Genomic DNA, 17,930 nt, shown 5'->3' with positions numbered 1-17,930 from the left:
CCCCTCTCGAAGCTCCGGCAAATCCAACACCCCAAAGACCACCACCAGTGGGCACGATTCCAACCTAACGCACATGATCACCGACATGGTCTCAAAGAACGAGACCCAGAACTCAACCAGTTTTGGGCAGGACCAGAACATGTGCGAACATCGGGGAAGAACCCACTCATGCGCACACTAGTCATGTGCGGGCGATGTACTACTTTAAATTGTGTCAAGCTCAGCCTTGCGCAAGAGGACGTAGAATTTACCCTCTGCAGAATATCACTCCAGGCCCTTCCCTCCAGCCCTAAACCCAATTTCTCTTCCCAACTTCCCCTTTATCTCTTCCAACGAAGCCTTCTCACAAAAGGGGCCACGGTGGTACAGCGGCAAGGACCGGGTTCAATTCCAGCCTCCGGCGACAAAGTTTGCACATTCTCCCCGTATCAGCGTGGGTTTCCTCCGGGTGCTCTGGGTTCCTCCCACAAAAGATGTGCAGGTTAGGTAGATTGCCCATGCTAAGTTTCCCTTTCGTGTTCTAAAGGTTAGGTGGGGTTACTGGGTTACGGGGATAGGGTGGGAGCATGGGCTTAGCTAGGGTGCTTTTTCCAAGGGTCAGTGCAGACTCAATAGGCCGATTGGCCTCCTTCTGACTGTAGGGATTCTATGATTTCCCCATCTCCAGCAACCACCCGAGATCTTCCCTTCCCCAGCTCATCACAAGATAACATCCTATCTACCAGCGTATGTCTCGGCAACTTGGGGAACAAAGAGAGTTCTTTACGAACAAAGTCCTGCACCTGCATATCTAAATTTGCTCCCCTTCAAGAGTTGGTATTTTCTCTTCAACGCCTCTAGTCCCGCAAACCTACCCTCCACAAACAGATCCCTAAACCTCACAATCCCCTCCCTCGTCCAAATCCTGTACATTGCATCAGTCCTATATGGTGCTAATGTATGGTTTCCGCAGATTGGCGACAGTACTGACATGCCTCCTAATCTTGGCGACAGTACTTGGCATGCCCGCTAATCTAAAATGTTGTCGAATTTATTCCAGATTTGACGTGCCACCATTACCGGCAGGTACGGTAGCACTGTGGTTAGCACAGTTGCTTCACAGCTCCAGGGTCCCAGGTTCAATTCCCAGCTTGGGTCACTGTCTGTACGGAGTCAGCACGTTCTCCCTGTGTCTGCGTAGGTTTCCTCCGGGTGCTCCAGTTTCCTCCCACAGTCCAAAAGATGTGCATGTTAGGTGGATTGGCCATGATAAATTGCCCTGGGTGTTCAAAAAGGTTGGGTGGGGTTCCTGGGTTACGGGGATAAGGTGGAGGTGTGGGCCGTTGCAGACTCAATGGGCCGAATGGCCTCCTTCTGCACTGTAAATTCTATGATTCTATGATACCACGTTTGTTGTGAATTTGGCTGGGGAAAACAGGAGAGGGGCAGTAACCAATGCCCTTTAACACGATCCTACACGAGAGGCCTCTTCCATTTGCCCCCACACAGACCACCGCCCTCCAGTCCTCCACCCTGCACCATCGCACCTTCTCAATGCTCGCCACCCAGTAGAACATAAAATTTGACAACGCCAGCCCTCCCAAATGCTGTACCCTCTGCAGAAAGGCTCTCTGAATCCTAGGTGTCTTGCCAACCCACACAAAATTGTCCACCTTAATGAAAAAAGATTCGGGGAGGAAGATCGGGAGAGACTGTAACACAAATAGGCTTTTTGCAAAATGTTAATTTTGATCATCTGTATTCTCCTCGCCAAGGAAGGTGGGTGGGCATCCCATCTCTTCAAGTCACCATTCACCCCCTCCATCAAACCAGCCAAGTTAATTTGTGCAGCAGGGCAAAATCATGAGCCACCTGAATTCCTGGCTATCTAAATTCCGTCTTGGCCAGCTTCAACAGCAGCGTTCCCAAGTCTGCTGCCCTACTCAGGGTTCACCAGAAATATTTTGCACTTGCTTACAATTAGTTTGTACCCTGAGAAGGATCCAAACTTCCTCAACAGTCCCATTATCTTCCCTATACAGGACAAAATGTACAGCAACCGGTCATTCGCATAAAGGGATACCCTACGTTCCTTTCCCCCTCTCTCAATACCTCTCCACTCATTCGACGACCAAAATGCAATCGCCAAGGTTTCAACTGCTAGTGTGGACAACAACAGGGACAACAGGCATCCCTGTCTCATGCCCCTGTACAGCCGGAAATACTCCGAGCTCACCGCATTTGTTCAAACACTCACCATGGGAGTACTGTACAACAGCCTCACCCAGGAGATAACCGTTGGCCCAAAACCGAACCGTCCCAGAACCTCAAAGAGGTACCTCCACTCCACTCGATCAAAAGCTTTCTCTTCATCCATGGAGGAGATGATTATTTCTGGCACCTTCCTCCTAGATGGCGACATGACCATGTTCAAGAGTCGCCTGGTATTGGCCGACAACTGTCACCCCTTAATGAAGCCAGTCTGGTCCTCGGAGGCCACCACCTACAACAATCCTCCCAGACGCTTCACCAAAACCTTAGCTAACACTTTTGCATCGGTATTCAATAAGGAAATAGGCCTATAAGATCCGCACACCACCAGATCCTTGTTCTTCTTCAGGATCAGGGAGATCGACGCCTCTGCCAACATGGTCGTCAGCTCCCCATGACAGAGTCATTGAACTTCCCCAATAAATGTGGTGCCAGTGATGCTGCAAACTGCTTGTAAAATTCCACCGGGAAACTATCCGGGCTCGGTGCCTTCTCCGATTGTATGGAACGGATACACTCCATAACCTCCTCCAGCCCCAATGACACTTCCAACCCCTGTCCCCTCACCACCAATGGGAAGTCCAGCCTGTCTTAAAAACTGTTTTATCTCCAAGCCCTTCTCCAAGGGCTCAGACCTGCCCAGCCCCTGGTAAAATGCCTCAAATGCGTCATTAATTTTGTCCGGAACAGTCACCAGCCCTTCGCCCTCATCCTTAATCTGGTCCATCGCTCGTACAGCCACCTGTCGCCTCAGCTGGTGAGCCAATAGACGGCTGGCCTTCTCCCCATATTCATAAAAACGCTCCGTGAGGCAACGTAGTTGATTTACCACCTTCCCAGTTGACATCAAATCAAAGTCCATCTGTAACCTCTTTCTCTCCGCTAACAGCTCCTTTGTTGGGGCCGTGGAGTACTGTCAGCCCAGCTCCAGAATTGAGTTGACCATACTTTGCCTGTCCACCCTCCCAGCCTTGTTCCTGCGGGCCTTATATGGGATTACCTCCCCTCTGATCACCGCCTTCAGCGCTTTCCAGAACTTAGAGGGCGAGACTTCTCCATTCTGGTTGAACTCTACTTAGTTCTCTATGGCTAAGGCTACCTTCTCAGAGAACTCCTTTTCTGCCAGGAGTGTCGTGTCTAACCTCCATGGGGGACGCTGGGCTTGACCTGTCACCAGCCTCATACCCACACAATGTGGCGCATGATCCGATATTACGATCGCAGTGTACTCAGCCCCATCACCCCTGGAAGTACCGATTTTCCCACCATAGAAAAGTCTAATCGGGAGTATACCCGATGCACATGGGAGAAGAAGGAAAGCTCCCTCTCTCTTGGATGACTAAACCTCCATAGGTCCCCCACCTCCACCTGCTCCTGAAACCCTGGCAACTCTTTCGCCATCCCTGAAGTTGCAAATGACTTGGGGCTCGACCTGTCCATCTTCGTGTCCAACACGCAGTTTAAATCACCCTCCCTGATTAACTGATGTGAGTCAAGGTCGGAGATGGCCACCAATACTTGCTTAATAAAATCTGTGTTGTGCCAATTCAGAACCTATATGTTGACTAAAACTACCGGCGCCCCCGGCAAAATCCCACTCACCATCACAAATCATCCCCCCAGGATTTGTCACAATACTCGTTGCCGTAAAGGCCACCCTCTTGTTAAACAAGATCGCTACCCCTCTTGACTTGATATAAAAATTTGAATGGAACTCCTGCCCCACCCATCCCTTCCTTAGCCTTGTCTGATCCCTAACCCTCAAATGCCTCTCCTGCAAGAAGATTACATCGGCTTTCAAGCTCTTCAAGTGAGCGAACACCTGGTATCTTTTTACCGGACCATTTAACCCCCTCACTTTCCACGTGACCATCCTGCCTAGGCGTCTCTGAAACCTCCCCCACCCCCCCCCACCCACCCCCACCCCCCCCCCCCCCCCCCCCCCCCCACTTAGGAACCGCCATATCCAATTTGTGAGGAGGAGAATAGCTGACTCCAGGTGCGCCTTGGTTCCAGGCCCACCCAAAATAGCCGCTTTCACCGTCCTCATCCAAATCCAAACACAAAGAAACCTGCAACACCAACATTCTATCCTTTCACCTCCCCCCTTGGCTTCCTGCCCACCACCCCTCCCCTACCCCCTCTCCCCCCCATCTTTCGATCAATCAGCCAACCTGTGCCACTCCAAAGAACACCCAGCCTCCCCCTTAAACAAAGCAAGCCCAGCCAACCTCAACATGCTGCTTCCCCCCACCAACCAAACCAGCTCACCACCACCCCCACCCAGGCTACTCGCTGCAGCCTCCTCCCTCACGCAGCTCCGTTTACTAGCATAACTGCTAGCATGCTGACCCCACTTGGAAATCAACAAAACAAACACAACCCAAACAGCTCCATACCCCAATCCCTCATCCGAAATAGTGTGTACCGGGACGAACGAACCCTTGACGGGACACTGTTGAAAAAAAACATGGAACCCAAAGTAACAACAACATCAACCATGGTGAAGAACAAATACATGAATCTGTAAACCTTCAAACATTGAAATTAAAAAAACACCATAGGCAGGATTCTCCATTGCCCGACGCCAATATCGTAATCAGCGATCGGATGGAGAAACAACGCCGACGTCCAAATCAGGGATGGTGCCGGTCAGCCATGCTCCGCCCCCTCGGAAATGGCATAATCATGTCGCACACCGCGTGCCGTTGCAACTGCGTTAGCGCGTGATGGGCCGGCCCTCCCGCAATGTTCCGCCCCCAATGGGCCGAGTTCCCGGCCGCGTGGGACATGTGCGGTCTCAGTGGTCGGGAACCCGGCGTGGCGGTTGCGGACTGTGTCCTGCAGCGCTACACTCGGCCAGGATCCGTGCCGCTGTCCGGGGTGCTTCCGTCAGGGCTGGGGGTCTGGTGAAGCAGAACTAACAGGGTGGCCTATAGGGTCATGGATGGCCAGTCGGGGATCCGGCCATTTTCAGCGCGGGAGTCGGGAGTTTCAGCCGGCACCACTGCTGGCCCCTCACCAGTCTCGGAATCGGTGAGGGGTCGGTGCCAACATCGTAGACCTCCGCTGAAACGGAGGATCCAGCCCCATAACTGTACATAATCACCTTCAATTCTCCCCAAAACCATTTTCTCTCACAAAGTTATTTGCCTGCTCCGGGGTACTGAAGTAATACTCTCTGTCCTTAAACATGACCCGCAATTTTGCAGAGAACAGCATTCCACATCGAACTTTGCTCCTGAAGTGCGCTGTCCTGGCCTTGTTGAAGTCAGCTCAACATTTGGTCAGATCAGCCCCAATGTCCTGGTAAATTTATTTATTTATTTATAAATTTAGAGTACCCAAATCATTTTTTTCCCAATTAAGGGCAATTTAGCATGGCAAATCCACCTATCCTGAACATCTTTGGGTTGTGGGGGCAAATGTGCAAACTCCACACGGACAGTGTTGGTAAATTCATATGGTGTGTCCCTCCCAGCTACAGTCTCACGTGGTAATTGACCACTTCAAGATTCGCTCCTTCTCTAAATATTTATGCTAACAGACGATTACCACCCATGGTGGATCCCTGGCTCTCGGCTTCTGGCGCAGCGACTGGTGAGCCCGGTTCACCTCGTGAAGTTTCGCGAAGACCCCCTCCCCGACTAGCTTCCTGAACATTGTCGTTACGTATTTGCTGGCGCTCATACCTTTGATTCTCTCCGGTAACTCGACCATCCTCGGGTTTTGACGCCTGGATCAGTTCTTCTGGTCATCCGCCGTGACCTTTAAAGCTTTGTGGGCCTCCACCAGCATTACTATTTCTGCCTTTTAGAGACAATCCGATCGCTGTGGTCCAAGACCATCTTCTCCACCTCTCGAATCGATACGCCCAAAGAATCCATGCTGCTCCACCCTTTCCATCGCTATAAGAAGGGGAGCTACTGTCATCGCAATCGCCTTCGACAGATCTTCCGGCATCTCCTGTCTATGCTTCTGGAATTATCCATTGATGAACTCCATTAGCTGCTCCATTAGCAATTGAGAGTGTCAACGACATGGCAAGCTCTGCCATATTCTCCTTCACTCCGCCACGAGGGTCCTCTGAGTCTGGAGTGGGGGCTTTGTTCAATTTTGCCTTGGATTGTACCCCACTGACGTCCCACACCTTCTTCCCACCACAACACCCATTTACAGTGTTCTCCCAGTTTTGTGAGGGCCATGAAGCATCCAGCACGAGTTTTAAGGATACAAAGTAATAACATTTATTTACAATAACATATATATATATATATATATATATATATAACAGCAGCAACTTCCCTTGCTGCACACTCCTTCTTGCTGTTTCCAAACTGGCCAGCTTTATTTATACATGGAGTTTACTAATGGTTTCTCCGCCCCCCTCATTGGGGAAGCTCATACTCCCACAGGATTGTGGGATTGTCATTAGTCCCCAGCCAATGGTAAGTAGGCAGGTTATAACATCCCCCCCCCCCCAAAGTCCAAGGAATTCACCGAAGACCCTGGCGAAGGAGGGCGTCGGACTCGTTTTGTCGCAGGCCGGACACCATTTGCACGTGCCGCTGGATCAGGCGGCGTGTAACGAGACGGAGACCGGCGCTTCCGTGATGAACGGCGCAACGGTTGTACATCCACGGCCCGTGGACCCGAGGATTCCCCCTCTGATACATCCTGTGTCTCCATCTCGGAGTCAGAGTCTGCTGCCTCCGTCATGTCAGCGTCTCTATCTCCATTCGGTTCTGTAACGACCTGCGTAGGCTTCGAGTGAGGCACCACCAGATTGTGAGGACTACCTTCCCTTGTCTCTGGTCTCTGCGGCTGTAAAAATGAACTCCGGGGGCGGGGAATCTTTTATGGGGATAGTCTTCTGGACCGAACGTGGTCTACATGTTTGCGCTGGAGACGACCCTGGGCTTGCACCTGGTAAGATATAGGGCCCGTTTGGTGAAAGATTACACCAGGAACCCACTGGGCACCACCAGCAAAATTCCGAACGAACACTGGGTCACCGGGCGCAAACTGCCGAATCGGCCGATGCCGAGAAAATCCCTGTCCCTGCCGTTCTTGTGTGCAGCGTACTTTTGCACCAATGTCTGGGAAAACCATACTAAGGCGGGTGCAAAGTCTCCGGCCCATTAGGAGTTCTGCGGGAGCTACCCCAGTCACCGCATGGGGGGTGGTCCTATACGTAAACAAAAAGCGAGCCAGTCTCGTGTCCATTGATCCGGAAGACTGCTTCTTTAGACCTCTTTTGAATGTCTGCACTGCGCGCTCTGCCAACCCATTTGAAGCCGGGTGGTATGGGGCAGTGCGGATATGGCGTATGCCGTTCATCTTCTTGAACCTCGCAAACTCCTCACTCGTGAATGGAGTGCCGTTATCCGTGACCAGCACCTCGGGGAGGCCATGCGTACTAAACGACAAACGCATCTTTTCAATTGTTGTGCAGGACGTTGTCCCCTGCATCTTATGCACCTCTAGCCATTTAGACTGGGCGTCAATTAATAGAAGGAACATGGAACCTTGAAAAGGGCCTGTGAAATCTGCATGCAAGCGTGCCCAAGGCCGCCCTGGCCATTCCCAGTGATGTAGGGGTGCGGCTGGTGGAAGCTTCTGATGCTCCTGGCAAATGGAGCAGTTTTGGGCCACCTTCTCAATGTCGGTGTCGAGGCCTGGCCACCAGACATAACTCCGGGTCAACATTTTCATTTTGGTCACACCTGGATGCCCATTGTGCAAGTCTGTCTCCTGGCCTTTTTCCGGGACAATCACACGCTTCCCCCACAAGAGGATGCCGTCTTCCACGCTGAATTCTGACAGCTTGGAGGAAAATGCCCGCAACTCGCCTGGGAGCTGTCTATGCTGCCCACCATACAGGACTATGTGCCGAACCTTTGACAGGACTGGCTCCGTCTGGGTCCACTCACGGATCTGTGATGCCGTGACAGGCAAGGTGTCCATAAAATTTAGGGTTGCAACCACCTCACCAGTCGTGGGGGTCGACATGGGGCCGGTCAATAAAGGCAATCGGCTCAGTGCGTCGGCATTTGCTATCTGCGTACCTGGTTTGTGCTCCAGAGAATACTCGTATGCAGCAAGCAACAAAGCCCAGCGCTGGATCCGTGCGGAAGCAATGGGCGGTATTGGCGTATCCTCTCTGAAAAGTCCCAGCAGAGACTTATGATCAGTCACGATAGTGAAATGGCGGCCGTACACGTACTGGTGGAAGCGTTTCACCGCAAAAACCAGTGCCAGGCCCTCCTTCTCCATCTGCGCGTACTTTTTCTCTGCTGCAGTCAATGTGCGGGAGGCGAAAGCTATCGGTCGCTCGGCCCCGTTCTCCATCTTGTGGGACAGGACGGCAGTGTAGACAGCTATTCACTTTAACCTTCGTCGCCAGTTTTGTGAGGGCCATGAAGAATCCAGCACGAGTTTTAAGGATACAAAGTAATAACATTTATTTACAATAACATATATATGCAGCAAATTGCCTTGCTGCACACTCCTTCCTGCTGTTTCCAAACTGGCCAGCTTTATTTATACATGGAGTTTACTAATGGTTTCTCTGCTCCCCTCATTGGGGAAGCTCATACTCCCACAGGATTGTGGGATAGTCATTAGTCCCCAGCCAATGGTAAGTAGGCAGGTTATAACACTAAGATAAGTGGTAAAGCAAAAAGTGCAGAGGATACTGGAAGTCTGCAGAGGGATTTGGATAGGCTAAGTGAATGGGCTAGGGTCTGGCAGATGGAATACAATGTTGACAAATGTGAGGTTATCCATTTTGGTAGGAATAACAGCAAAAGGGATTATTATTTAAATGATAAAATATTAAAACATGCTGCTGTGCAGAGACCTGGGTGTGATAGTGCATGAGTCGCAAAAAGTTGGTTTACAGGTGCAACAGGTGACTAAGAAGGCAAATGGAATGTTGTCCTTCATTGCTGGAGGGATGGAGTTTAAGACTAGGGAGGTTCTGCTGCAATTGTATAAGGTGTTAGTGAGGCCACACCTGGAGTATTATGTTCAGTTTTGGTCTCCTTACTTGAGAAAGGACGTACTGGCACTGGAGGGTGTGCAGAGGAGATTCACTAGGTTAATCCCAGAGCTGAAGGGGTTGGATTACGAGGAGAGGTTGAGTAGGCTGGGACTGTACTCGTTGGAATTTAGAAGGATGAGGGCGGATCTTATAGAAACATATAGGAATATGAAGGGAATAGACACGATAGATGCGGGCAGGTTGTTTCGACTGGCGGGTGAAAGCAGAACTAGGGGGCATAGCCTCAAAATAAGGGGAAGTAGATTTAGGACTGAGTTTAGGAGAAACTTCTTCACCCAAAGGGTTGTGAATTTATGGAATTCCTTGCCCAGTGAAGCAGTAGAGGCTCCTTCATTAAATGTTTTCAAGATAAAGATAGATAGTTTTTTGAAGAATAAAGGGATTAAGGGTTATGGTGTTCAGGCCGGAAAGTGGAGCTGAGTCCACAAAAGATCAGCCATGATCTCATTGAATGGTGGGGCAGGTTCGAGGCGCCAGATGGCCTACTCCTGCTCCTAGTTCTTATGTACTGGACAAAAAGGGCCAAAAACCGAGTCTCAAAGCGGGAGCCACCTTGAGTGCGACCGTTCAGCCCATGCTCACCACTGGAAGTCCCCACATTATTCCTTTTTAGTCAAGCTTCTAACACTTAGACTTGCAACATTTGCTTGTTACCTTATGCTAAATATGTTGTCAAATTGAAGCATTGGAAATACTGGACAAAATGTATTGCCCACCACAGCAGACTGAATTGCAGGGCAGTGCCAAGAGAAACCTGCATCGGATTCCAGACATTAAGAAAACTGTCCGCAAGGAAAGGACCACTGAAACCCACCTCTTGTCCTTCCCTCCAACCCCTTGCCCCCTGTTGCAAACCCCTTTTCCCAACCCTACATATCGTCCCGTTGACCTGTATCTGGAGATCCAGTGGTGATATCTAGACTGGGCCTCAAGGCATTTCTAGCATTAGCCACTGCTCTTGGTGGCACTGCTGGCAATGGAGAGCTGTCAGCTGCTGATTGGCTGGCAGCTCTCGGGGGGTGAGGGGGGTGGCACTTTCCAACCCTGCAGTTCTTCATCCTGTGGAAGGCCAAAACTGGCCAGCTAAGTTCTGGGGCACTAAAATTGCTTCAAGTGATGTGGAGCTTCCAATGAAGGTCGGTGGGGGGTGGGGAATGGTAACTCTGTGGCTGATATGGGATCTTCACTGTGACATGCAAAATGACTTGCCTCGTACAGAGGTTGCATTGGTGGTAGGTATGGAAAATTAAAACATCTGACAGGCTCCTCTGTGTCTGGAAGTCATGGTGTAGTTTTAGACCTGAACAGAGGTAAAAGATCAGAAAAAATATTAAGGACCAAATTCCGAAAGATCCCACTTGATCAATAAACAGGATTCAAACTCTTTCAAAAGAAACAAATGAGAAATCATATCCTTAATTCCAAATGTCTATTGTCGTGAGGGGATGTTACATTAAGAGAAAACACAGACCACTTCCATCCTGTTAGCTTGTCCATTACATCTGATGCAGATTTAAATTTAGACTGGTTATTATAGATTAGTCACTAGAACCTAACGATACTCAAGCCATCCACCTATTTTAACATACACCTATGATACCAAGAGTTCAATGTAACACCAGGTTCTTATTTTAAATAGTATTGATGAGCAAAGAGGGAGGGTGGACAGAAAGACAAAAGGAGAAAATAAGGGGAAAGGATCAGGTGGGATTTTCCAGCCTAGTCCACCGCTGGGATTGGTCGGTCCTGCTGAAAGTCAATGGACTTTTGGCTGGGAAGTCACATTCCCTGTGGCGCGTTCCACCACGCCGGGGTCGGAAAATCCCAGCCAAAGATCAAAAAATGCAAATGGGGATGTAGCTCTTTAATGATTGCGATAATGAGATAATTAGTTGAACTTAGGGATCACTGTTTAAAAATAAAGGGTCGTTCTTAATAAAGGGATACAGCAGGATTTAGATTGTTTGGAGACTTGGGCGGAGAGATGGCAGATGGAGTTTAATCCGGACAAATGTGAGGTAATGCATTTTGGAAGGTCTAATGCAGGTAGGGAATATACAGTGAATGGTAGAACCCTCAAGAGTTTTGAAAGTCAAAGAGATCTAGGAGTACAGGTCCACAGGTCACTGAAAGGGGCAACACAGGTGGAGAAGGTAGTCAAGAAGGCATACAGCATGCTTGCCTTCATTGGCCGGGGCATTGAGTATAAGAATTGGCAAGTCATGTTGCAGCTGTATAGAACCTTAGTTAGGCCACACTTGGAGTATAGTGTACAATTCTGGTCGCCACACTACCAGAAGGATGTGGAGGCTTTAGAGAGGGTGCAGAAGAGATTTACCAGAATGTTTGCACTGAGTGCTGAATTTGGTGCTTTTTGAGTGCTATAGTAAGAGTTTGGTGACCGAGGGAGTGCTGAATTTGGTGCTTTTTGAGTGCTATAGTAAGAGTTTGGTGACCGAGGGAGTTAGGTGAGGAGGGAGTAAGGTGCTCCTTTCATTTTGTTTCCGACATTTCCGCAAAGAGTGCGAAGAGAGCCAGGAGTTTACAGAAAGTGTAGCTGACTGGGAGCAGAGTCGGAGGGCGGAGATCTAGTTAGTCCACACGGCAGCTATATTCTGTAAGGTAAGAGGGGATGGAGGCTAGGCCAGTTGCATGCTCCTCCTGTAGGATATGGGTGGTGAGGGATACCACTGATGTCCCCGCTGACTATACCTGCGGGAAGTGCACCCAACTTCAGCTCCTCAAAGACCGTGTTAGGGAACTGGAGCTGAAGCTGGATGAACTTCCGATCATCCGGGAGGCAGAGGGGGTGATTGAGAAGAGTTACAGGGAGGTAACCACACCCAAGGTACAGGACAAGAATAGCTGGGTTACAGTCAGGGGGAAAAAAACAAACAGGCAGACAGTGCAGGGATCCCTCGTGGCCGTTCACCTTCAAAGCAAGTATACCGTTTTGGATGCTGTTGGGGGGGATGACCTACCGGGGGAAGGCCCTAGCCGCCAGGTCTCTGGCACTGAGTCTGGCTCTGGGGCTCAGAAGGGAAGGGGGGAGAATAGAAAAGCAATAGTTGTAGGAGATTCAATGGTTAGGGGAATAGATAGGAGATTCTGTGGTCGCGAGCGAGACTCCCGGAAGGTATGTTGCCTCCCGGGTGCCAGGGCCAGGGATGTCTCGGATCGTGTCTTCAGGATCCTTAAGGGGGAGGGGGAGCAGCCAGAAGTCGTGGTGCACATTGGTACCAATGACATAGGTAGGAAAAGGGGTGTGGAGGTAATAAACAAGTTTAGGGAGTTAGGCTGGAAGTTAAAAGCCAGGACAGACAGAGTTGTCATCTCTGGTTTGTTGCCGGTGCCACGTGATAGCGAGGCTAGGAATAGGGAGAGAGTGCAGTTGAACACGTGGCTGCAGGAATGGTGTAGGAGGGAGGGCTTCAGATATTTGGATAATTGGAGCGCATTCTGGGGAAGGTGGGACCCGTACAAGCAGGACGGGTTGCATCTGAACCAGAGGGGCACCAATATCCTGGGAGGGAGGTTTTCTAGTACTCTTCGGGAGGGTTTAAACTAATTTGGCAGGGGAATGGGAACCGGATTTGTAGTCCAGCAACTAAGGTAGCCGATATTCAGGACGCCAAAGCGTGTAATGAGGCAGTGGGGAAGGAAACACTGACAAAGGAGAGTACTTGCAGGCACGGAGATGGGTTGAAGTGTGTATACTTCAACGCAAGAAGCATCAGGAATAAGGTGGGAGAACTTAAGGCATGGATCGGTACTTGGGACTACGATGTGGTGGCCATCACGGAAACTTGGATAGCAGAGGGGCAGAAATGGTTGTTGGAGGTCCCTGGTTATAGATGTTTCAATAAGATTAGGGAGGGTGGTAAAAGAGGTGGGGGGTGGCATTATTAATTAGAGATAGTATAACAGCTGCAGACAGGCAGTTCGAGGAGTATCACCCTATTGAGGTAGTATGGGTTGAAGTCAGAAATAGGAAAGGAGCAGTCACCTTGTTAGGAGTTTTCTATAGGCCCCCCAATAGTAGCAGAGATGTGGAGGAACAGATTGGGAAACAGATTTTGGAAAGGTGCAGAAGTCACAGGGTAGTAGTCATGGGCGACTTTAACTTCCCAAATATTGAGTGGAAACTCTTTAGATCAAATAGTTTGGATGGGGTGGTGTTTGTGCAGTGTGTCCAGGAAGCTTTTCTAACACAGTATGTAGATTGTCCGACCAGAGGAGGGGCAATATTGGATTTAGTACTGGGTAATGAGCCAGGGCAAGTGATAGATTTGTTAGTGGGGGAGCATTTTGGAGATAGTGACCACAATTCTGTGACTTTCACTTTAGTAATGGAGAGGGATAGGTACGTGCAACAGGGCAAGGTTTACAATTGGGGGAAGGGTAAATACGATGTTGTCAGACAAGAATTGAAGTGCATAAGTTGGGAACATAGGCTGGCAGGGAAGGACACAAGTGAAATGTGGAACTTGTTCAAGGAACAGGTGCTACGTGTCCTTGATATGTATGTCCCTGTCAGGCAGGGAAGAGATGGTCGAGTGAGGGAACCATGGTTGACAAGAGAGGTTGAATGTCTTGTTAAGAGGAAAAAGGTGACTTATGTAAGGCTGAGGAAACAAGGTTCAGACAGGGCATTGGAGGGATACAAGATAGCCAGGAGGGAACTGAAGAAAGGGATTAGGAGAGCTAAGAGAGGGCATGAACAATCTTTGGCGGGTAGGATCAAGGAAAACCCCAAGGCCTTTTACGCATATGTGAGAAATATGAGAATGACTAGAGCGAGGGTAGGTCCGATCAAGGACAGTAGCGGGAGATTGTGTATTGAGTCTGAAGAGATAGGAGAGGTCTTGAACGAGTACTTTTTTTCTGTATTTACAAATGAGAGGGGCGATATTGTTGGAGAGGACAGTGTGAAGCAGATTGGTAAGCTCGAGGAAATACTTGTTAGGAAGGAAGATGTGTTGGGCATTTTGAAAAACTTGAGGAAAGACAAGTCCCCCGGGCCTGACGGGATATATCCAAGGATTCTATGGGAAGCAAGAGATGAAATTGCAGAGCCGTTGGCAATGATCTTTTCGTCCTCACTGGCAACAGGGGTGGTACCAGGGGATTGGAGAGTGGCGAATGTCGTGCCCCTGTTCAAAAAAGGGACTAGGGATAACCCTGGGAATTACAGGCCAGTTAGTCTTACTTCGGTGGTAGGCAAAGTAATGGAAAGGGTACTGAAGGATAGGATTTCTGAGCATCTGGAAAGACACTGCTTGATTAGGGATAGTCAGCACGGATTTGTGAGGGGTGGGTCTTGCCTTACAAGTCTTATTGAATTCTTTGAGGAGGTGACCAAGCATGTGGATGAAGGTAAAGCAGTGGATGTAGTGTACATGGATTTTAGTAAGGCATTTGATAAGGTTCCCCATGGTAGGCTTATGCAGAAAGTAAGGAGGCATGGGATAGTGGGAAATTTGGCCAGTTGGATAACGAACTGGCTAACCGATAGGAGTCAGAGAGTGGCGGTGGATGACAAATATTCAGCCTGGATCCCAGTTACCAGTGGCGTACTGCAGGGATCAGTTCTTGGTCCTCTGCTGTTTGTGATTTTCATTAATGACTTGGATGAGGGAGTTGAAGGGTGGGTCAGTAAATTTGCAGACGATACGAAGATTGGTGGAGTTGTGGATAGTAAGGACGGCTGTTGTCGGCTGCAAAGAGACATAGATAGGATGCAGAGCTGGGCTGATAAGTGGCAGATGGCGTTTAACCCTGAAAAGTGTGAGGTTGTCCATTTTGGAAGGACAAATATGAATGCGGAATACAGGGTTAACGGTAGAGTTCTTGGCAATGTGGAGGAGCAGAGAGATCTTGGGGTCTATGTTCATACATCTTTGAAAGTTGCCACTTAGGTGGATAGAGCTGTGAAGAAGGCCTATGGTGTGCTCGCGTTCATTAACAGAGGGATTGAATTTAAGAGCCGTGAGGTGATGATGCAGCTGTACAAAACTTTGGTAAGGCCACATTTGGAGTACTGTGTACAGTTCTGGTCGCCTCATTTTAGGAAGGATGTGGAAGCTTTGGAAAAGGTGCAAAGAAGATTTACCAGGATGTTGCCTGGAATGGAGAGTAGGTCATATGAGGAAAGGTTAAGGGTGCTAGGCCTTTTCTCATTAGAACGGAGAAGGATGAGGGGCGACTTGACAGAGGTTTATAAGATGATCAGGGGAATAGATAGAGTAGACAGTCAGAGACTTTTTCCCCGGGTGGAACAAACCATTACAAGGGGACATAAATTTAAGGTGAAAGGTGGAAGATATAGGAGGGATATCAGAGGTAGGTCCTTTACTCAGAGAGTAGTGGGGGCATGGAATGCACTGCCTGTGGAAGTAGTTGAGTCGGAAACATTAGGGACCTTCAAGCAGCTATTGGATAGGTACATGGATTACGGTAGAATGATATAGTGTAGATTTATTTGTTCTTAAGGGCAGCACGGTAGCATTGTGGATAGCACAATTGCTTCACAGCTCCAGGGTCCCAGGTTCGATTCCGGCTTGGGTCACTGTCTGTGCGGAGTCTGCACGTCCTCCCAGTGTCTGCGTGGGTTTCCTCCGGGTGCTCCGGTTTCCTCCCACAGTCCAAAGATGTGCAGGTTAGGTGAATTGGCCAATGATAAATTGCCCTTAATGTCCAAAATTGCCCTTGGTGTTGGGTGGAGGTGTTGAGTTTGGGGAGGGTGCTCTTTCCAAGAGCCGGTGCAGACTCAAAGGGCCGAATGGCCTCCTTCTGCACTGTAAATTCAATGATAATCTATGATTAATCTAGGACAAAGGTTCGGCACAACATCGTGGGCCGAAGGGCCTGTTCTGTGCTGTATTTTCTATGTTCTATGTATGTTGCCTGGTATGGAGGGCATTAGCTATGAGGAGCGGTTGAATAAACTCGGTTTGTTCTCACTGGAACGAAGGAAGTTGAGGGGCGACCTGGTAGAGGTCTACAAAATTATGAGGGGCACAGACAGAGTGGATAGTCAGAGGCTTTTCCCCGGGGTAGAGGGGTCAATTACTAGGGGGCATAGGTTTAAGGTGAGAGGGGCAAGGTTTAGAGTAGATGTACGAGGCAAGTTTTTTACGCAGAGGGCAGTGGGTGCCTGGAACTCGCTACCGGAGGAGGTGGTGGAAGCAGGGACGATAGTGACATTTAAGGGGCATCTTGACAAATACATGAATAGGATGGGAATAAAGGGATATGGACCCAGGAAGTTTAGAAGATTGTAGTTTAGTCGGGCAGCATGGTCGGCACGGGCTTGGAGGGCCGAAGTGCCTGTTCCTGTGCTGTACATTTCTTTGTTCTTTTTTTTGAGACAGAGATGAGGAGACCTCTTTTCTCTCAAAGGGTCATGTGGCAAAGGTAGATAGATTCTTCATTAACAAGGGGGTGAAAGGTTATCGGGGTGGACAGGAATGTGGGGTTGAGGTTACAATCAGATCGGCCATAATCTTATTGAATGGCGGAGCAGGTTTGAGGGGCTGAGTGGCATGCTGCTCCTAACTCGTCTGTTTATAATTAATTTATAAGCTGTAAGTTTACTATCTGATTAACTCACTGTGTATTTTAATATCTCTAATTTTGTAGGAAATTATACAGGAAATGCTTGTCAACAGCAATCAGGTATGAAGTTTCAGACGACAACACCATACAAAAACACCAGAAATTCAAATGCTTTCGCAGAACAAGCTCCGTCTCAGCATTCAAAGGATTAAAACTAGTTGGCAATTCCTCTTGGGTAAGTGCCTTTTACATATACATTGGCCAGTGGTGCTGCAACAACAGGTACAACCGACTTGAGATCTCTGACCTGAATCTTCATTACATGAAGAAGGTAGAAAAGAATGTCTGCCTTGTAAAAACAATCTAAAAGCTTCCAATGTATTTAGTATCAATTTCAAAATTCATATTTGATGTGAGCATCATTTTCTTAAGGTGCATTTAAATGTGAACATATTTCTAAGAACATAAAAGGAATTGAATGAGATTTGAATCATTTGGTTCGTTAATGGTTCGTTTATCTCTAGTGCTAGCCTCATCTAGCTTGGTAGGATAATGCACTGTTCATGATTTTGGAAGTTTTCTGTACATCCCAAGCCAAATATGCAACCAGTAATATAGCCTGATGGACAAGATATGACTCCAAATTTAGTACACGCTGATAGAAGGATCAGAATAAATCATAGAATAGAATTTACAGTGCGGAAGGAGGCCACTCGGCCCATCGAGAATGCACCGGCCCATGGAACGATCACCTGACCTAAGCCCACACCTCCCCCTTATCCCGTAACCCAGTAACCCCATCTAACCTTTTGGAAACTAAGGGCAACTTAGCATGGTCAATCTACCTAACCTTCACATTTATGGGCTGTGGGAGGAAACTGGAGCACCTGGAGCAAACTCAGGCAGACACCGGGAGACCGTGCAGACTCTACCCAGACAGTGACCCAAGCCGGGAATCGAACCTGGGACCCTGGAGCTGTGAAGCAACTGTGCTAACCACTGTGCTACCATGCCGCCCAGGTCAGCATACAAAAAACTGAGCTTATCAGCTCCATCA

General features: G+C 48.9%; 1 protein-coding gene and 1 long non-coding RNA gene across 3 annotated transcripts in view; one reads left to right on the top strand and one right to left on the bottom strand.

Moving 5' to 3' along the window:
- LOC140430766 (adhesion G-protein coupled receptor G2-like) overlaps positions 1 to 17,930 on the top strand; it is a 168,472-nt gene that overhangs the window by 85,177 nt on the left and 65,365 nt on the right. The window contains exon 3 of the mRNA XM_072518446.1: positions 16,958 to 17,108. The gene's annotated coding sequence lies outside the window, so the exon portion shown is untranslated. The remainder of the gene's footprint in view (positions 1 to 16,957; positions 17,109 to 17,930) is intronic.
- The window catches only part of LOC140430767 (uncharacterized), an 85,484-nt gene continuing 76,342 nt past the window's right edge, over positions 8,789 to 17,930 (bottom strand). For both annotated transcript variants that reach the window (XR_011949535.1, XR_011949536.1), the window contains exon 3: positions 8,789 to 10,616. This is a non-coding gene — a long non-coding RNA (uncharacterized lncRNA). The remainder of the gene's footprint in view (positions 10,617 to 17,930) is intronic.

Source organism: Scyliorhinus torazame, chromosome 10, assembly GCF_047496885.1.
Source record: "Scyliorhinus torazame isolate Kashiwa2021f chromosome 10, sScyTor2.1, whole genome shotgun sequence".
Taxonomy (NCBI): domain Eukaryota; kingdom Metazoa; phylum Chordata; class Chondrichthyes; order Carcharhiniformes; family Scyliorhinidae; genus Scyliorhinus; species Scyliorhinus torazame.
The sequence above is the reverse complement of the archived record's forward strand: the minus strand, read 5'-3'. Positions and strand labels throughout refer to the sequence as shown.